At 44.0% G+C, this 22,271-nt stretch overlaps 1 protein-coding gene across 6 annotated transcripts in view; it reads left to right on the top strand.

Moving 5' to 3' along the window:
* Positions 1-22,271, top strand: part of NCOA3 (nuclear receptor coactivator 3) — a 333,167-nt gene that overhangs the window by 229,989 nt on the left and 80,907 nt on the right. For all 6 annotated transcript variants that reach the window (XM_029613911.1, XM_029613916.1, XM_029613910.1 and 3 more), the window contains one exon: positions 6,246-6,381. The gene's annotated coding sequence lies outside the window, so the exon portion shown is untranslated. The remainder of the gene's footprint in view (positions 1-6,245; positions 6,382-22,271) is intronic.

Below are 22,271 nucleotides of genomic sequence, written 5' to 3'. Positions count from 1 at the left end.
AGGTACATTTGCATCGGTTTGTCCGTTTACTCAAAATCAAACTGTTTTTTTCAGACACTGCTTCTACCTCAGATCATTCATTAGTCCGCCCTAAGTCTCGTTGGGTTCCACCGGGCCCTGTGGATCCCCTTATCTTAGCTTTTGAACGGTTGGTGGACCGAGATATTACAATGCTAGCTTCCAGCCATTCATACATTAAATTTAACTTGTCTCAATCTGAATTTCAGGCCCTCTTATCCCTGCGGAATGACCCTTCCATAGTTGTTAAATCGGCGGATAAAGGCGGTGGTGTTGTGATCCAAGATAAATCTCGTTATATAGCCGAAGTACAGCGGCAATTGAGCGACACCTCTTTTTATCTGCCTTTAGCAGATGATCCGTCTCCGCTTTTATGTCAACAAATTAAACAAACTGTGGAAGAGGCGGTAGACCGACACATTCTTACATCACGGGAGGCTAAATTTCTCACACCATCATTTTGTTGTACCCCGGTTTTTTATACTTTACCAAAAGTCCATAAAAGCCTACAGGACCCACCCGGTCGCCCCATTGTGGCAGGTATCGGCTCTATTTTAGAACCCCTGTCTCAATTCGTAGATTTATTTCTAAAACCATTTGTGTCAAAGATTAGGTCCTTTGTTAGAGATTCGTCCCATTTCATCACACTGTTAAATCAAACATCAGTTCCCTCTGAACCTTTCCTGTTTGTCACCCTAGACATTGTTTCCCTTTATACCAGCATCCCTCAATTGGCTGCTTTACGGGTCATTGAACGTGTCTTAGATTCTAGGACTGCCCCTCAGCGCATCCCCACCTCATTTCTCATGTCCCTAGCCACTTTAGCCCTCACCAAGAATTTTTTTCGTTTTGATAATATTTTTTATCATCAGATCAAAGGGACGGCCATGGGAGCCACCATGGCCCCGAGTCTTGCATGCCTTTATGTGGCGGAATTCGAGCGTTTGTATGTATACCCCGCTGAAGGTTTTGATAAGGTTGCTCTATGGCTTCGTTACATTGACGATATTTTCCTATTGTGGCTCGGCACTGAGGTCCAATTCCTTATGTTTTTTGACCATCTCAATGCTAGTGACCCTAGTCTGCAGTTTAACTTTGTTTTTCATCGGTCTCAGATACCTTTTCTAGATGTACTTGTTTCTGTAAATGATGGTCATTTTTCCACCACTATCTACCGAAAAGAGACAGACCGTAATACCTTGTTATCCTTTCAAAGTTGTCATCCGAGTGCACTGCGTAAGAACATCCCTACTGGCCAGTTTTTTAGGCTTCGCAGATTGTGCACCACTACTGGTGAATACCTGATTAAAGCCCATGAGATGTCATCCCGCTTCCTGTCAAGAGGGTACCCAAAGTCAGTAGTCAAAAAAGCAATGAAACGAGCTTTATACATAAATCGGGAGTTATTATTTTTGCCTTCAGGTTCTCCCGAACGCCCCGCGACAAATTTCATATTACCATTCTCCACTCTGAGTCGGCCCATTGCTGGCATGATCCGGCGACACTGGGAAGCCTTATCTTTAATACATTGTTCCCTGATCCCCTTCGGTTTACCTTTCGTCGGGGCAAAAATCTACGTGATCAATTAATTCATTCTGACCTTCCAGTGCCGCGTGATCCTGTCACTGATGTTGGCCATCAGCCCTGTGGCAGGTGTGCGGTTTGTTCCCATACAAGTGATATGACTTGTTTCACACACCCCACCACGGGTAAAACGTTTCAGCTACGGTCACATTCAGATTGCACCACTTCTGGAGTAATTTATATTATCACTTGTCCCCTGCTCTTTAATGTATGTTGGGAAAACATCCCGGATGGTGAAGACCAGAATTATTGAGCATTGCTCCAATATTCGTTTACAGCGAGAGAAGGAACCCCTGGTTGATCACTGGATATCACAGTCACATTCCCTTTCTGACCTCTTTTTTAGCGTTATCGAAGTTGTTTCACGTCCTTCGCGGGGTGGCAATTATGCCGAGATTTTGGGCAGGATTGAACAACGCTGGATCTTCACGTTAGATACCGTGTCCCCAAAAGGTTTAAATCGGGAGATTGAATGGTTTTTATTTACCTAGCAGGTTAGGCTCAGTTACTGTTTGGGTGCACTACAGGAACGGGAACCAATGAACTCATTTTTTTCACTCACGTGGTTCCCTTCCCTGTAGTCCTGGCGCCTCTTTAAATACCTGTCAAGTTGGAAGGGCGTTGCGCTCCCTGTCACTGTCAAAACGCTGCTGTCAGGTATGTAATGCTTGTGTGAAACTTATTTTGGTCGGTTGTAAGTCCCTTTTTTCATTCTGACTCTTTGTTAATTTGTTTATGTTCTAGCTTATGTGTGAATTCCAGCGGTGGCGATCCCCCCCGATGCAGCCCGCGGCGAAACACGGGACCGTGTCGGGGGACGCCATTAAGCCGGTGCTCGTTTAACTTTGTGGAGTTGCCATATTGAAAAAATAATAAACATCTTGTTTTATAAGACTGTTTGAATCAGTTCTGTCAGGATTACACATCCTCCTGCACTATTTGTACTTTGCGATTTCGTTTGAAGTGCAGTCCTTGCTCATCATTTATTTTGTGGTAATTGAAATCTCCCATTATTACTGCATTACCAATTTGGTTAGCTTCCCTAATTTCTCTTAGCATTTCACTATCAGTCTCACCATCTTGACCAGGTTGATGGTAGTACTCTCCTATCATTATAGTCTTCCCCAACACATAAGGGATTTTTACCCATAAAGATTTGATTGTGCATCTAGTCTCATGCAGGATGTTTATCCTGTTGGACTCTTTGCTATCTCGGACATAAAGCACCACACTGCCTCCTGGGTGCTCCTGTCTGTCATTGAGATACAATTTGTACCCCGGTATAGCACTGTCCCATTGGTGGCACCATGTCTCTTGAGATGCCAATTGTCTGTCTATCTCATTCGCTGCTACACACTCTAATTCTCCCATCTCACTTCTTAGACTTCTGCCATGAGCATACAAACATTTCAAAGGGAGTTTTTTGTTTGTATTAACATTCTGCGTTTTCGTTGACAGGGATAAATTGGGTTCTTTTAGCTCAAGTGAGTTTTCAATTAATTATAGGCACTTGGACTACTTTTCTTATTATTGGAACCTCTCTGATTGGGATGCCCTGACTCTAATGCTTCATTAGTATCCTTCGAAGATACCTCCCTCTGAACCATGCGCTGCTGAAAGACTGTCTGCTTTCCCCTTTGATTTAGTTTCAAAGTTGCTCTATCTCCTTTTTAAAGGTTGGTGCCAGCAGCCTGGTTCCACCCTGGTTAAAGTGGAGTCTGTACCTTCGGAAAAGGTCCCCCCGGTTCCTTACAAAACTGAATCCCTCTTCCTTGCACTATTGTCTCATCCAAGCATTGAGACTCGGAGGTTCTGGATTCTAGCTTTCTACCTAAGAGCCTACATTTGGCTTCCAGAACCTCCCTCCCACATTTTCTATGTCATTGGTACCCACATGTACTACAACAGCCGGCCCCTCCCCAGCACGGTCTGAAATCCTATCTAGGTGCTGCATAGGTCTACCACAGTGGCTTTCCGAGAGGTTTCCTGCCTTAGTTCACTGTTCTATGCCACAGCCCACAAATTTCACAGAGTCCAGTAAGGGTAAGGAATGCAGGATTTTTTTTTTTTGCTGTGAGACTTTTTCATAACCTTTTGTTTTATGTTCCTGGCAATAGCCTATAGTAATTAGGAGGAGAGCGAGCAGGTTCATGTAGGGCAGGAACATTTTGGTTCCACAATACACTGTGCCCTAATGAAGAGTGACTGGTGAGGCTTGCTTTATGGATGCACGCCTTCTTTCCTAGGTCCACAAGGTTAACATAACCTTTCTTTGTTTTGCATGGGATTTTACAAGGCCATGTTTTTTTTTAAAATATAAAATTCAAAGCATCGCTTCCCTCCATTCCCTTCCAAATGTTGCTTATGTTGGCAGTGCTGTCTAGTCCTCTTCCAAGCCTTCTCTGTGGCAGAGAGTGTTGTGCCTCCTCTTGTAGTCTTCTGCCATCTAGTGGAAATGGAGCAGCTTACAATTTTTTGAGGTAAAATGAGGTGATGACTTTTTCAGGTATGTCAGTAAACGCAGGAAGAACAGAGAGAAGAGAAGGCAGAAATGTTCAGATACCTCTGTTTGGTACTGACTGAAGAAGGAATTAGAGGAGGACTGCTAATTGTTGGAAATGATACATATGGTAGTTGGGTAGAGACCACATCATTTGCAAAAGTGTGTCTCTGCAGATTTAGGAAAACCTTAAAGTGGACAAAACCATGGAGTTGGGCAGGATGGCATCCTCAAATACTAAGAGAGCTCGGAGGTTCTGGCACGTCTTCTGAGCAACCTCTTCAATAGGTCTTTGGAGAAAGGAGGGGTTCTGCAGGACTGGAGAAGGGAAAATGTTGGCCCTCCTTATAAAAGTGGTACTAGGGAGAAGGTTGGAAATTACAGGGAAGTTAGTCTGCCCTCTGTTGTGGGAAATTTAATAGATATATTCTTGAAGGAAAGGATGATCAGGAATCTTGAATCTGGCAAGATGTGGAATCCAAGGCATCTTGGTCTTTATGAGAGGGAGATTTTGTCAAATGAATCTGATCCATTTCTTTGATTTGGTGTCTAGAGAATTAGACTAGGGGTAAGTCTGGATGTGGTGTACTTGGATTTTAGCAAAGCTTTTGATACCATCCCACATAGAAGGCTCATAAATAAAACTGAGCAGTCTAGGGGTGAAACCTAAGATGGTAGACTGGGTAAGAAACTGGTTAGAAAGAACATAGTGGTAAATGGAGTTCATTCTGAAGAAAGAAATATGATGAGAGAAAAGCCTCTGGGATTGGTCTTGGGGCTGGTTCCTCTCAATATCTTTGAATGATATTGCAGATGGGTTAGGAAGCAAAGTTTTTGTGTCATGTGGACAATAAGATCTAAAGGAGGTAATGGTATAAGAATTGATCTAAGGAAGCTGGAGGAGAGGTCAGCTACTCAGCAGTTAGGTTTCAGCATTGCAAAAAAATGTAGGGAGTGGTACATGTTGGAGAAGAGGAGAGGTGAGTTGCTAATGTCCATGGAGCAGGAAAGAGAGCTTGAGGTGATTATATATCAGGATAGTAAAACAGTGCAACAAGGGAGTGGTCAGACGATACTAGGGAGAGGCATAACTGGTAGAGAAAAAAAAAGAGTGATTATGCTGTTGCACAGGTTACTGGTGAGACCTCACCTACAGTGTTGTATCCAGTTCTAGAGGAATACATCAAGAATTACATAGGCAGAGCGGAGGTGGTCCAGAGAGATGCCACCAAATTGGTGTGTGGTATGCCCCAAATTCTCTGACATGAGACTTAAGGATCTAAATATGTATGCCTTAGAGGGAGAGGCACATATAAATAGGACATTCAAATACCTAAAAGGAGTAGTAGTGCACAAGAACCAATACTTATTCAGTGGAAAAAGTTCTAGGACAAGGGGGTCATATGAGTCTCTGATGACGAAAGCGCTTGAGCCATGCCAAGAAATATTTTTCACAGAAAGGGTAGTAGATGCATGGGATCACCTCCTGGAGTGAGTGGCAGAGGTTGAATTGGCAACAGGCTTCAAGAAGGCATGGGATAAGTGCAGCGTATCCTTAGTTGGAAAAAAAATGATAGACTCAGTTGCTAATTAATTCTTCTGCAAGCACAGTAATAACTACAAGTCCTACTGGAACCAAAGGCATTCACATTTGCTGAGTCTGCCTGGCAGGCTTACGTGCTCCTCGTGTTGACTGGTTCAATGATGGCAGGAAGCCATCTGGAAAGACCATGGGGACCTGTAAGGCCAGATATTCAGATAACAGCTTGTGCTGACCATTGGTAGCTGGTTAGATGATTGTTTGATCTTGTGGTGGTGCATGGAAGAACTATTGGGTGTGAAATAAGAGGATCTTCTATGCTCAGCTACCCAGGAAAGTGGAATACAAAGGAGGTAGATGACAAAAATCTGTCATGAGTAAAAAGTGATGCTTTTTATGGCTGGCAGCTGGGATATATCCTTGATAGTATGGATAAGAATAGCCAGACATACTGGAGCTGCTTTCTGCTCTGTTTTTCTGGAGGAGGTGACAGGCATTCAGGGTGGTTGTTTTTTTTTTAAACTTAAGAATGGGGAGCAACTGAAGAAAGTCTGTTTAAAAAAAAACAAAAACCCAAAAACTTTTTGTTTGTTTTTTCTCCAGTGTGTGTAATACTTGTGGAAGGTGCCAACTGAAGTCTGACACTTGCTACCAGAACACGCACAGGCAGCAGGAGTGCCTGTTTCCTCCCACTACCACCCAGCCCTGCTCTGGAGTAACCACCTCTGTGGGTGAGACGGTGAGTCAGTCTCTTTGTGCTTGTGCAATCTTTGGCCCCTCTGCAGTTGTGCAAGCAAATTTTTGTATAGTGTCAAATTATGATGGTAGATTTTGTGATGTGAACACTTGTCCATTGGAAACTCAACTGACATCTTCAGCTTCTGGTTTTCTCTCTCAAATTTCAACATTAGCGCCTCCCAACACAGTCCTGGAGCCATACCTAACTGGTATGGGTTTTCAGGATAACCACAATGAATATGCATGATAGAAATTTGTATACATGGGGGGGGGGGAGTGTCTCCAAAGTATGCAGATATAACTTATGCATGTTGGTTATGGCGATTGTGGGAACTTAATCAGGTAGTGGTTGCCCCAATCAGATTTAAATCGTATGATTTCCAACATGTAGGAAAACCAGGCTGAGGGGTGAAGAGATTGAAACACCTCTGTCTAAATCAGATCAGCTCCATTCCGCAAGGGTTACCCACAGGGTTTTGTTTTTCCTGGATCGTCAAAATATACAAATTAACTTGGCCATTAGATGAAATACATGCAGAAACATCTGATTAAAGTAAATTGTTGATATCTTGAAACCAGACCTGTTCTTAGCCCTCAAGGGACCAGAGTTAAAACCAGGATCCAAACTTTAACAAATAGATTTTTAAAGAAAAAAATTGTGCACATACACATACTGTGCTTTTCTAAAAGTGAGAGTCACGTAATGCAGTGAAGTCGGATGTGTGTGGCAGAGCTCTGGTGCCAACACCCGAGAATCTAAACACATTTACAATATTAGTGACTCTGAGAATACAGAAACAAGCCTGCTGGTAAGAGACTGTCCATTGACAGATATATGCAGTGCTCGTTGAGTATTAGGCACGCAAAAGTGAGCAAAGAGGAGAGAAGAAAGTGAAACTGAGTGAGGACAAAATGGCCACTGGGAAAGCGAAAAATGTGTAAGACACTTTGACCGGAACGACGGCAAGCAATATTACAGCGGCAGTCACGGAGGTGATTGCAGGCAGACTGGGTACAATTTCTGAGCTGATTGCTGATTTAAAAAGTTTGCTGCAAGAATTTGGACCAAGATTGGATGTGGTTGAAAGCCAGGTGACTGTAGTGGAGGATGACTCACTGGTGACAGCAGGTAAGCTGTAAAAATCGGAAAAGATTACAGCAGCGCATGAAGTGAAATAGTCGAACTAGAGACCAGATCACATTGAAATAATTTGAGATTCCTAGGCTTTGAGGAGTCTGTAGAGGAAAATAAGCTGGCAGGTATTATAGCTACATGGCTTCTAGAAGTGCTCTAAATTCCAGAACTTGTGCGCCTTCACATTGAACGTGCGGAAAGAAAAAGAACAGCCTAGAGTGATTACAAAGTTGTTGAATTTTGCTCAAAAACAGATATTGTGGGCATATAGGAAAAAAAATCAATGGTGCATTTTCAAAATCGCTTCATAAAGATCTTTAAAGATTACTTTTTAATGGTATCAAACCAACAAAGAGAATTTGTACCATTATGCAATACCTGGCAGCGAATCAGATCAGATTTGCATTCCGATTTCCAGCAAGGCTGCATATTTAGCACGATGGGATAATACAAGTGTTTGAAAATTTTGAAAAAGCGGAACAGTATATAATGTCTTTAGAGATTTTGATTTTAAGTTAGACTGGGTTATCGATCTGTAGATGCCTGTTTTGTGAGTGGTTTCTTTCATGAGATACGCTGAGGGAGGGGCCTGTACATTGCAGTGGTGTTGTCTGCGTCAAATTTGGAATTTGCCAAATATTCAGGGACCGAAGCAATTTCAGATAGTGTTAACACTGTTCTCACAGGGCAAGCAGGATGGTAGTCCTCACAAATGGGTGACATCACAGATGGAGCCCAATCTCAGAAAACGTCTGTCAAAGTTTCCAGAACTTTGACTGGCCCAGCATGGCACTAACCCTGCAGCCAGCAGGGGTTCCCCTTCAGTCTTTTTTTTCCACGCAGCAGTAGCCTCGTGGTTAAGGAGCTCTGCAGAGATTTCCTGACAGGTTTTTCCTGTCAGGAAACCTCACGGAATTACTATAAAAGTTAATTACTAAAAGTTAATTTGCCCCACAGGGGTCCCTCCTCGAACTTTTTCAAGCCGTGGTACTCGGGTAAGTTTTTACCCATTTTCCGTCTATTACCGTCTAGTTTGGCCCTCGCGTCCTACTGGCAGTCGACCGTACCGCAGTTCAATTTTTCCATGGCATCGGGGTTCCGTCTGTGCCCGAACTGTAATTGCACCATGTCCATCACAGACCCCCATAAAGTCTGTGTAATGTGTCTTGGACGAGAGCACGATCTCTTCACCTGCACCAAATGTGCCCTTATGACACCAAAAGGTCGCAAGGCCAGAATGGAGAAGATGGAACTTCTCTTCCGTGCTCAAACCCCGACTCCGTCCATTGCATCGACGTCGTCGGAACCGGCAACGTCAACTTCGCGCCAGCATAGTCTACCGGCCAGTGACCGTCCGGCATCGACAACATCTCGGCCTTCGACACCCTCTACTCCCCCTCATGACCGAGGGGATCGTAGAGACAAACATCGCCACTGGAATACAAAGTCTCGGACCATTGAGGGAGCGAAATCATCGACCTCGCCATGGTCCGAGCCGCTGTCGAAGAAACCCTGTCCAGAAAAGGCACCGACCTTTTCGGCGACTGGGTTACAGAGGCAACCCTCCCCTGATAGGGCATCGGGAGCCGTGACTCCGCCTTTAACGGTGGTCCCTCCGCCTCTGCCTCTGCCTCTGCCTCCTTCTTCTGTTCCAGAGCCGGGGCTGCTTGCTCCAGGTCTCAGAGAAGAACTGGACCAGATGGTTCAGGAGGCCATCGACAAGGCGATGCAACGACTCCAGGTTCCTCTGGCACAGACACCGGTACAGACTGCGGAACCTATCACCGACCCAATTCCAGCAGCGTTGGCACCACTGCTCTCCAAGATGGAAGCGCTCATAGCCGCTTTTCCACCGATGAACCCTGGGTCACCGATGACGCCGGTGCCCTCCCCACTCACTCTGTCATCGGGAGGAGAAACACCATTTCGCATCCCTCCTTTGGGAGTTCTGCCTCAGCCATCGATACCGATACGTCCATCGCCACCAATTCAACCATCTGTGCCAATATGCCTGTCGGCGCCACCGAGCCATCCATCGATGCCCTCGATGCCTTCATCGGTGCCTCCGATTATTCCTTCGGAGCCTAGACCAGGACCTTCAGGTATCCCACCATCCCGTCCCCCTCTACATCCTAGAGGTGCAGGTGCTGATCCCTATGATACCTGGACTGATGATTCCTCCCCAGACACTGATGATTTGCCTTCACCACCTTCACCCACTGAAAGTAGAAAGCGTTCTCCTCCAGAGGACATTTCCTTTATAAATTTTGTGAAGGAAATGTCTGAATTGGTTCCCTTCCAATTACAGACTGAACAGGATGATAGACATCAGATGATGGAGTTGCTCCAGTTTCTGGATGCTCCCAAGGTAATAACCTCCATCCCTATCCACCAGGTTCTTCTGGATCTCCTGAAGAAGAACTGGGAACATCCTGGCTCCATTGCTGCAGCCCACAGAACAGCTGACACTACCTATTTGGTGCAGTCGGCTCTGGGCTTTCAGAAACCCCACAATTGGATCACCAGTCTGTAGTGGTAGAATCTGCACAGAAGAGAGCAAAGAGGTCAAAGCCTCACACTTCCTTTCCCCCTAGCAAGGAACAGAAGTTTTTAGATGCCATTGGTCGCCTAGTCTTCCAAGGATCAATGCTCATCTCCCGAATTGCCGCTTATCAGCTCTATATGACCCAATATAACAGGGTCATTTTGAAGCAGATACAAGATTTGACGGACTCCCTGCCTCAGCAATTTCAAGATCAGCTCCAAACCCTAGTAAACAAGGGTTTTGAGGCAGGCAAGCATGAGATCAGATCATCTTATATCTTTGATACTGCCACTAGGGTATCTGCAGCTGCTATTTCTGCCAGAAGGTGGGCCTGGCTCAAGTCTTCTGACCTTCGCCCTGAGGTACAAGACAGGTTATCTGACCTACCTTGTATAGGAGATAATCTGTTTGGGGAACAGATTCAACGGACAGAGGCGGAATGTAAGGACCATCATGAGACCCTAAGACAGCTCTCTCTGATGCATTCTGACTATTCTTCTAAACAGCCCTTCAGAAAGGACTCTAAAAAGTCATTCTTCCGCCCGAAGAATCCTACCCGCCACCAACCAGATCCCGTGCCATGAGACCTTTTCAAAAAGCACAGTCTCGTCAAACACGTAAACAAAAACCACAAGCAGCTACTCAACCAGGGCCTGCTTCAGGTTTTTGACTTCCACCTAGAGAGCAGCAGCAGATTCCACTGCCTCACATACCAGTGGGAGGTCGATTGTGCCACTTCCACAACATATGGCACTCAATCACCTCAGACCAATGGGTACTAGGGATCATTGCTCAGGGTTACCATCTGAACTTTCTCTCCATTCCACCGGACTCCCCACTTCTACTGACGTGGGGAACATCCAATCACTCCATCCTTCTGGAACAGGAGGTCTCCCTCCTCCTCCAGTCCAAGGCAATAGAACCAGTACCCTACTCTCAGCACGTCCTAGGGTTCTATTCCCAGTACTTTCTAATCCCCCAAAAATCGGGAGGCGTTCGTTCTATTCTGGACCTATGGGCCCTCAACAAGTACCTCCAGCGAGAGAGGTTCAAGATGGTAACCTTAAGTTCGCTTCTTCCTCTTCTACAAAGAGGAGGCTGGCTCTGCTCTCTGGACCTCCAGGACGCATACACTCATATTGCTATAACCCCATCTCATCGCAAATACCTGAGGTTTCTAGTAGGCCCCAAGCACTATCAATACAGAGTGTTTCCATTCAGCCTGTCATCTGCGCCATGAGTCTTCACAAAATGCCTCATAGTAGTTGCAGCCTTCCTCAGGACCCAAGGTGTTCATGTCTACCCCTATCTGGATGACTGGTTAATCAGGGCTCCCACTCAGCAAGCTGCTCTGTCGTCCCTTAGTCTACCCTTACACACTCTAATTTATTAGGATTTCTCGTCAACTACGACAAATCCTACTTAGTCCCATCTCAAACCTTGTCGTTCATTGGGGCAGACTTGGACACCTTCCAGGCAAAGGCTTTTCTGCCTCGACAGCTCTCACTTTCATGTCTCTTGCACACCAGCTGCAGTCTCAGCACTCCTCGACTGCACACCACTTTCTCATCCTCCTGGAACACATGGCGTCCTCAGTTCAGGTCACACCAATGGCCCGTTTGGCCACGAGTCTTGCAGTGGACTCTAAGGTCTCAATGGACTCAAAGCATTCAGCCCCTGTCGACCATTGTCCACATAACCCACTCACTCCGTCAGTCTCTAGCGTGGTGGAAGAATCAGATCAATCTCCTCCAAGGCTTGCCCTTTCAGACTCCAAACCCTCAATTAATTCTCACCACGAATGCTTCCAACCTCGGATGGGAGCCCATGTGGCCAATCTGCAGACACAAGGCTCTTGGTCTCCAGAGGAAGCCAAACACCAAATAAATTTCCTAGAGCTTTGAGCAATCAGATATGCTCTCAGGGCATTTCAGGATTGCCTCTCAAATCAAGTTATCCTGATCCAGACGGACAACCAGGTGGCCATGTGCCACCTGGTTGTCAACAAACAGGGAGGCACAGGCTCCTTCCTTCTGTGTCAGGAAGCTGCACAGATTTGGGCAAAAGCTCTCTCCCCTTCGATGTACCTCAGGGCCACCTACTTGCCGGGAGTGGACAATGTGTTGGCAGACAAGCTGAGTCGCATCTTTCAACCACACGAGTGGTCTCTCAACCCCTCTGTGGCGAACTCCATCTTCCACCAATGGGGATTTCCTCAGATAGACCTCTTTGCGTCTCCTCAAAACCGCAAAGTAGAGAAATTCTACACTCTCAGCCCAGAGACGCATTCTCCCTCTCGTGGGTAACCGGTCTACTCTACGCATTCCCTCCACTTCCTCTTCTCTCGAAGACTCTCGTAAAGTTACGTCAGGACAAGGGAACCATGATCCTGATAGCACCTCACTGGCCACGCCAAGTGTGGTTTCCAATACTGCAGGATCTCTCCATTCGCAGGCGCATTCCCTTGGGAAAGGACCCACTTCTGATCACGCAAAATGACGGGTGCCTCCACCATCCCAATCTTCATGCCTTGTCCCTGACGGCATGGATGTTGAAAGGTTAATCCTTCAGCCACTTAACCTTTCTGAACCAGTTACCCATGTCTTGATTGCTTCACGGAAGCCTTCCACGAGAAAAGCTTACTCTTACAAATGGAAACGGTTCACGTCATAGTGCTCTTCTCAGTCCCTTGACCCCTTTTCCTGTCCAATCATGGAGTTTTTGGACTATCTCTGGCATTTGTCAGAGTCAGGTCTTAAGACGTCTTCCATCAGAATGCATGTCAGTGCGGTAGCCGCCTTTCATAAAGGTATCGGGGATGTTCCTATATCAGTACAACCCCTTGTAACACGTTTTCTGAAAGGCTTGCTTCACTTCAAGCCTCCACTGCGTCCTCCGGCCCCTTCTTGGGACCTCAACCTGGTTTGGGTAGGCTCATGAAATCACCATTTGAGCCTCTTCACTCCTGTGATCTTCGCTGTCTCACAAGGAAAGTGATTTTCCTTCTGGCAATCACTTCAGCTCGCAGAGTTAGTGAATTTCAGGCCCTAGTTACCTATCCGCCTTACACTAAACTTCTGCAGGTCTGGGCGGTACTCCGCACTCACCCTAAGTTCTTGCCTAAGGTAGTATCGGAGTTTCACATTAATCAATCCATTATACTACCTACCTTCTTTCCCAGGCCCCATTCCAATCCAGGAGAACAGGCTCTGCATACCCTTGACTGTAAAGGGGCTCTAGCATTCTACCTAGACTGTGCAGCTGCCCACAGGGAAAGCACTCAATTGTTTGTCTCTTTCCACCCTAACAAGTTAGGGAAGCCTGTGGGTAAGCAGACTCTCTCCTCCTGGTTGGCGGACTGCATATCCTTTTGCTATCAGCAAGTGGGCATTCCATTTCAAGACCGTGTTAAAGCACACTCTGTGAGGGCCATGGCAACTTCAGTAGCACACCTACCATCGGCGCCGCTTCCTGACATTTGCAGGGCTGCCACCTGGAGTTCTCTCCACATCTTTGCAGCCCACTATTGCTTGGACAAAGCCGGAAGACAAGATTCCATCTTCGGCCAGTCTGTCCTGCGTAACCTATTTCCAACGTGACGTACCAACACCCTTCTGCCTGCCCGGTGGGGTTCAGGATGCCCTCTACCAAATTCCACCCCAGTTGTTGTGCCTGTTGCACGCCTTTGGGTACATTTGGTGCATGTTCGGACATCCTCAGCTCGGTACTCACCCATATGTGAGGACTACCATCCTGCTTGTCCTGTGAGAAAACAAAATGTTGCTTACCTGTAACAGGTGTTCTCACAGGACATCAGGATGTTAGTCCTCACGAAACCCGCCCCCGCCCCGCAGTGTAGGGTTCGTAATGTTTTATTATTTTATTTTTTGGCACTGCCTGTAGCTTTTAAATAAGACTGAAGGGGGACTCCTGCTGGCAGCAGGGTTAGTGCTATGCTGGGCATGCCCAGTAGGGGCCAGTCAAAGTTCTGGAAACCTTGACAGAGGTTTTCCGTGATTGGGCTCCATCCTGTGATGTCACCTGTATGTGAGGACTAACATCCTGCTGTCCTGTGAGAACACCTGTTACAGGTAAGCAACATTTGCTATCTCTTACGAAGGAGCAGGGGTGGGGTGGCTATTCATTTTCACAATATTGCTGCACCTCTGCATCAGGTAGCTCGATTTCCAGCGGGCTGCAAGTGTTATTTACTTTGTTACTTTGATAAAAAAAAAAGAGTGGTTTAAATATTTTCAATTTAGAAATGTTCATTGCTTTTATGGATAAGTAACCTTGATTTAAGTGCTGGTTCTAAATGGAGGTCGGGGGATGGCACCAACTCGCACATGCTAGTGACTGTAGCTCTTGGTATAGAGAATCTGTTACTACCATTAAAGATATTTGGGGTGGATGGGAAGAGGAGGGGAAAGAAGGGATTTTGCAATATATCTGGAAAGATAAGAGATCCATAACCTTATTCAAAATAGAAAGTTGTATTGGGAGAAATAAATGCTGTGGCGTGAAGATGTATGAAAACCAATTTGTGGGAGGGATGTAATTGGAGCAAAAATTGGGTAGCACATTTGATGAAATGAAGGATGGCTATTTTTAATAGTTAAGTGAAATATGACATGGAATATTGCAGGACTAGGCTTCCCTATAAAAAGGAAAAAGCATATTAATAGAATAAAGAGCACGATGGTATTTCTTCAAGAAACCCATATGACAGATGAGGAACATAAAAAATTTAAAAAATGGTGTAACCAAATTTTTTCACTTCTGGAACATCTAAACGAAATGGAGTGGCCATTTCACTGCACAGACATGTATCTTTTACATTGGAAAAAAATCTGTGCAGGTGAGGAGAGCTGGTTAGTTGTGGCCACTTGGAAGACCACTTACTTTAGCATCTATATATGCCCCAAATTAATATGATCATTCGTTTTTTATTAAATTAGTCACTTGTTTTTCAGTTGAGGGGTGGTGATTTTCATTGTATGAGAGACGTCACGCTAGGTGTTCAGATTCTATCATTCGCAGTTTGGGTAAAGGAAAGGCGTTCCATTCTTATGTGACATGCTAAATGTAATAGACGTCTGGAGAGTACTTCACTCTTAAGAGTGTGATTACACTCATTATGCTAGAGCACACTTAGCCAAATCCAGAATGGACTATATTTTACTCTCTGAGGAATTGTTCAACAGTGTTGAAAATGCAGTAATTGGTGCACAAGTGATTTCAGATCACTGCCCAGTGCAGTGCACATTGGGGAGAAGAGTTCAGTTTTTTGATTAGCTGGAGAATGCCTGCCTGGTTAAGTAATGAACCCGATTTTAAAAGTCTTTTGGAGGATAAACAGCATAACTTTGAAATTAATAATGCTAAATATAAAGACAACCCAATCCTAATTTGGGAAACAGCAAAAGCCATACTTGGAGGCTTCTCTGCCAAGAAGAGAGAATGTAACCAGTGCATCTTAGAATTGGTAAAGAGATTGACCTATTGTGCAACTCAAATGAAAAGATCAACTATGGAGGAATGGAAAATTAGATTTAGGAATGCACAATGGTTACTAAATGATTTTACATCAGAAAGCAACAGGGGCAGGGTTTGCATTTAAACATAAACTGTTTAACTCGGGATGTATACTTGCAATTTGGTGAAAGCTCAGATGAATTCTAAATTTATAAATGGAATTAAAAATAACAAAGGAGCATGGGCAAAGTCCACAATTGAAATTGGGGAAGTTTGTTTTTGTTTGTTTTTTTACCAACATCTCTACACAGCTGAGCCTATCAATGAAGAGAATAAAAGGGATTTTATGTCACACACCTTCCTCATCAACAGAACCCTCACTTGAAAGATTAAACAAATTATGGCATAAGAAAGCCTTCAAGTAATTAGAGTTAAAATTTTATGTCACCTGGTCCCGATGGACTCCATCACTTTTTTACATATAAAGTACTCCAAAATTCAGTGGCTACTCCCATTATGAGTTTTTGGATTTGTGGCACAAAAACAAGTGATGTCGAAGAAATAAGGGAATGGCTAGTTTCCAATTCAGAGAGTACACAAAAACTAACCGTGAGAACTGTCTGCAGTTATCATATAAGGTAATTCTGTTAAAATACCTTTATTGAAATTCCGGTATACAAATTTTTGTCCTTTTTTCAAACTTTTTTTTATTTTTTAATTTATTATCAAGAGACACAAACCTCAGATCTGGCGAAAAAGAGGAGTTGACATATTCTCTTATTATCTAGCCAGTAGGATCAATCACCGGTCTGTAATGTCTCTTAAATTTTTTTAATTATTAAAATTATTCTTAAATATTTGTTTCAACAATAGCTAAGTTTGCTTCAAGTTTGACTGCAATGTCTTTTTGTACAAATTAAATCAATTGTTCTGACCAGTGTCATGAACTGAGGTTTTTACTGCGATTTAAACTAATGCAGATATGGATTTTATCAAAGTTGCAATCGCGGTTTAAATGTCCTGCTATAGATATGAATCTTACTGCAGCCGCGGTCGCGGTTTAAATACCAAGGTGATACTTGAATTTGAGAAGCTTATACAATAACATGAAGACATCATGAGCCCATAATAAGCTGTACAATAAAGGCATATGAAATTTCCACCTTTAAACCGCGATTGCAACTTTGATAAAATCCATATCTGCATTAGTTTAAATCGCAGTAAAAACCTCAGTTCATGACACTGGTCAGAACAATTGATTTAATTTGTACAAAAAGACATTGCAGTCAAACTTGAAGCAAACTTAGCTATTGTTGAAACAAATATTTAAGAATATTTTAATAATTAAAAAAATTTAAGAGACATTACAGACCGGTGATTGATCCTACTGGCTAGATAATAAGAGAATATGTCAACTCCTCTTTTTCGCCAGATCTGAGGTTTGTGTCTCTTGATAATAAATTAAAAAATAAAAAAAAGTTTGAAAAAAGGACAAAAATTTGTATACCGGAATTTCAATAAAGGAATTTTAACAGAATTACCTTATATGATAACTGCAGACAGTTCTCACGGTTAGTTTTTGTGTACTCACAAAAACAAGTGATGCCTGCTTCGACGCAGACAGCAGCCATTAAAATATTGCAGAAACCAAGGACCCAGTGAATCCAGGGTCTTATAGACCTATATCGTTGTTTAAATCAAGATGAGAAGCTATATGCCAGGTGGACGGTAGTATACTCCTATTGCTACATTCTTCCCTGACACTCATAGGATTTCTACCCATAAAGGTTTTGTTGTGCATTTAGTCTCTTGCCAAGATGTTTATCCTGCTGGAATCTGCCATCCCAGAAATGAAGCGCCACTCCCATCTCTATACATACATACAAAGTTGCTTCTCATTATCATTGCGATATAATTTGTACCCTGGTATAGCAGTGTCTCATTGGTTATCCTTCTTCTACCATGTCTCTGAGATGCTATTTTTCTATCTCATCATTCATTGCTATACACTCTAACTGTCCCATGTTACTACTTAGACTTCTGACATTGGTATACAGACATTTCAAAGTGTGTTTTTTGTTTGTATTAACAACCTGCTGTTCAGTTGACAAGGGTAATTTGGAATCTTTAAGCTCAGGTGATTCTTTACTTATAGGCACATTATTATCCTTTGAAGATACCTCCCTCTGAACCATGCACTGCTGAGCGACTGTTGGTTTTCCCCTTAGAGCAGCATTTAAACTAGAACTATCTCCTTTTTAAAAGTTAGCGCCAGCAGCCTGGTTCTTTCCTGTTTAAGGTGGAGCCTGTCCCTTTGGAAAAGGATCCCCCATTCCCCAAAAGGTTGCCCTGTTACAAAACTGAATCCCTCTTCCTTGCAACATTGTCTCATCCACACATTGAAACTGGAACTCTGCCTACCTCTGGGGGACCCGCGCATGGAGCAGGGAACATTTCAGAGAATGTTACCCTGAAAGTTCTGTATTTCTGCTTTCTACCTAAAAGCCTACATTTAACTTCCAGAACCTCCCTTCCACATTTTCCTATGTTGTTGGTGCCCACATGTATCACGACAGCCGGCTCCTCCCCAACACTGTCTAAAATCTTATCTAGTTGACGTGTGAGGTCCACCACCATACCAGACAAGCATGTTACCAGGCGATCTTCATGTCCACCAACTACCCAGCTATCTACATTGCTAATAATCGAATCACCAACTATGACCACCAACCCAACCCTTCCCTCCTGGGCAGTAGCCCTGGGAAGCACGTCCTCTGTACGAGAGGGCAATGCATCACCTGGAGAGCGCAGGTCCTTGCTACAGAATCACTTCCTGCTATACCAGGATGATGCTCTCCAACCAGGAGACCTTTCTCCTCCAAGGCAGCACCAGGACTTCCAGACTGGAGTGTCTCTGAAGGTCTCACCTATATACCTCTGTCTGCCAATCTAGCCTCCAGAGATCATACTTGTTCTCTGGGAGACAGGAACTCTTTGCACTGGGTGCATACATGCAACCTCTCACTAGCAGATAAAAAAAATTATACATGTGACATTTGAGGGAGAATGCTGCTGGATTGCTGCCTTCATCTTAATTTTGTTGAGTTTTAGTTAAGTTTAGGTTGCTAAGGGAATAGGAATGTGTAAATAAAAATCCTTTAAATTTATTGGTAGTGACCTGCAATGGGATAATTAAACTCTTGGGTCAGGGCTGGTGCAATCCTGTGTTTTAGATAAAAGGCTGATTGGTTTTTAGTGTAAAAGTGTCTCTTGCCTATAAGTCAAAGGATGAGCTAGGTGTGGGTAGGAGGGGAAGGCTAACATACACAAACTCTAAGCTATTTCCTACTTTTTGGTTTGCTTTTTATAGCACGCACACACTAAAGGATATACTCCAATAATTTCTCTCTCCCCAAAACTTTTTAAATTCTAGAATTTCCCAAAGCAATATTTACGGATCCTCTTCAACCACCAGCAAGATGATTTTCTCCTCTCAGTGCTCCCACTTTTGGCCTAATTTTGTAGCCTGCAAAATTTCCAGCAGATTTTCGAAGAATAAGAACCCGCATGCATTGTATTTGTACATCAACACTGTATGCTGCTAAAAGTACAAGTGCACATGCAGCACCATTCAAAATTATTTATTTAAAAGTATTTATTACCCGTCCTTCCTACATTCTGGGCGGGGTACAATATGAACATACATCGATCAAATGGACAAGATAAAACAGCACATTACATAATTCTTTAATATGGGAGCCCTTGTACAGCAGATAACATATTAAAACATGGGAGGCAACTCTGTCAAAACAGAGGAGCCAGTAGTGGGCCAGTAATCAGCTACATAGAACTCCCTGAGGAGGGGTACGTCGGGGATAATACATTATCACAAGTTTGAATCCGCTTGATTTTTTTTTTTAACTCTTTATTTAACAACTTTCAAGCATACATGGCACAGTCAATGAAAGCACAATAGAACAAAAAGACAGTGACAATACATCAAGAATTACAGCAGAGTAGTATGTGTACCATTACAGCCAGTGGGAGCAGAAACAGTACAACCAATGCAACCTCTGGAAATCAGTAAACCATAGTGCACAAAGTAAGGGCCCCATATCTGGTGAAATTTTAAACCTTTTATTCATCACCTCATCACATACCTTTTCAGTGTCCACTGTTGGAAACAGGATGCTGGGCTTGATGGACCCTTGGTCTGACCCAGTATGGCATTTTCTTATGTTCTTATATTATACCCCTGAGCTTTCCAGTGCCCCAAATCCGGGTTCAGTTTCCATGCTGTCCAATGGTAAACCGTGCAGCTAAAAGGAGCTGACCCATCAGGGGTTGAAATTTAACAGATACCAACGAATCCTGCCAAATCCCCAGCAGGCCCAATTTAGGCAAGAGGTGAAACTCAAGTGCTCAGTATATCAGCAATCTCCTTAGTCAATTCCCCCCAGATCCAAGCCGAGGCAGTGCCACCACATATGAGTGTAGCTCCCAGGCTTCCCACTACCCCTCCAACAGGAATACATAAATTAGCATAGTAGACTGGAGTACAATAAGTTCTGTGTAGCAATCGTATCCCCAGTTCAACCCGCTTACAAGCAGATATTTTATGGGCAGAAGCCCAAATCTGTACCCGTTAAGGTTACAGCTTGGAAGACCCAGGTCTTCATTCCACTTGTCTATGAGCAAACTGGGAGTATTCGCCCCCCAGTAGATATGTCACCCCCTTAACCGTTCCACCATCCATACAGATATGATTCCATTTTATCTAAAGGACATAGTGGGAGTTGCAAATTGTTTACCCTCAAATGCCCATCCAAGCTGTAAGTAAGAGGCATGAGAGGTGGCAGGTAGCTCAAATTCCTCCACCAAGTCTTGGAAGAGAAGAATCCCTTCATTCCCCCCCCCCCCCCCCCCCCCCCCCCCCCCCGCAATAGTTGAGCAACAAAACGCAAACCCAGTCTTCACCAATACACAAAGTCTGGGTTAAATGTAGAACCAGAAATCAGTTTATATAGATCGGGAACAAAGAGGAAATAAGACCATCACACCTCTCCACAAACTGAACCAACTGACTCCACACTTAAAATGTGGCCTATGAGCAGATTAGAGCGCCATGCCCACCTACCCACTGGAGAGGAGGACAAAAAAAAAAAGGACTGATAGGTTTACCCTGCTAGCCTGTTCCTTTTCCAGGTCCAGCCACCCCTGACCCCTATCGCTAAACCAGTAAACCAAACCTACCAGGTGAGCTGCCCAATAGTAGAGGTGGAAGTTAGGCAGTGCCATACCACTCTGACACTTCGGTAACCATAATGTATGTAATTTTATTCTAGCTGGCTTAAATATTCAAATAAATTTCCCATTTTGACTGTGTTAAGTCCTGGAACAATGAAGCTTGATCGTGCAAAGAGCATGTTGGAAAATGTATGAAAACTTTGGCAATATAACCATATTTATTAAATTGATATGGCCTGCCCAAGAGACCGGAATGTCCTCCCAACCTTTCAGGCGTTGTTTCACATCAGAAATAATGGACCTAAATTGGTCTTAAATAGGTCCTTGTGGTTCTTGGGTATAAAAATCCCCAGATATTTAAACCCCTCCTGAACCTTGCGCGCATACCAGTGAAGCTGTCAGGCACTCTGGCTGAGCCGTTAAGGGGGAAAACCTCAGATTTATCATAATTCAGTTTATAGCCAGACAAAGCCCCATAGCGAGCCACCAGTTCAAGGAAGGCTAGCCCCAATTTAGAGGCATGAATAGGTCATCCGCATAAAGGGCCAATTACGGACCCTGTCACCCACTTTAAAACCTCTGGTATCAGGATCAGTTCTGATGGATTCAACCAAAGGCTGAATGACTATATTAAATAGAAGAGAGGAAAGTTGGCAACCTTGATGAGTGGCCCCGCTGGATGGCAATATAAACAATGTTAAACTCTAAGAACGAGGCAGGCATGGCAGCTATCCAAGCCAAAACCTTATCAGGGAATCCCATAACACACAGGGTTGTAAACATAAAAGGTCACAAAACCCTGATGAAGGTCTTCTCAGCATTCAGGGAAATCAATAAACTTGAAAGACCTTGATGCTGTGCCTTGTGCACAATGTTAAACACCCGCCTAGTGTTATGCGTTGATACTCTTCCTTTAATGAAACCAGTTTGTTCAGGGTGAATGAGCTGAGGCATGAAAGGCTCTATCCGTAAAACTTTTGCTAAAATTTTTATATCTGAATTTAATAATGAAATGGACCTATAAGAGCCGCAGACTAGCGGATCTTTCCCCTTCTTGTGGAGCAAGGTAACTGGGCATCAGTCATACTGCCCAGCCCCCACCCCGATTTCCTACAGTATTAAATACCTGTTCCAAAAAGAGAACAAACTCGACTACCAGAGCCTCTATTTCCCCAACATCCAAAAGCCAGGACAAACCACAAAACCACCTGGTGGGATTCAAATCTGGACTGGGTAATTGGGTTCTCCCCCAACCCAGGAACAGAAGCTCTAACCCCCCATCCCCCTTCCACAGACCGTCGCACAACATCACTCGAGGCCTCGAAGTTCAACTTCAGTAGGGTAACCTCAAACAGAAAAACTGTGATGTGTGAAAGTGATGGCCTGTAATGATCTAAAAATTGAAAAAAGGTAACTGAAGTCCCGATGATCCTCCACACTGCAGGCCCAGCGGAAAGCTCAAGTATAAAAGCAAAAAACCGGTGGTGTA

The sequence above is a fragment of the Rhinatrema bivittatum genome, chromosome 8 (assembly GCF_901001135.1).
Source record: "Rhinatrema bivittatum chromosome 8, aRhiBiv1.1, whole genome shotgun sequence".
Taxonomy (NCBI): domain Eukaryota; kingdom Metazoa; phylum Chordata; class Amphibia; order Gymnophiona; family Rhinatrematidae; genus Rhinatrema; species Rhinatrema bivittatum.
Note: the sequence above shows the minus strand (reverse complement) of the source record. Positions and strands in the feature narration are given on the sequence as shown.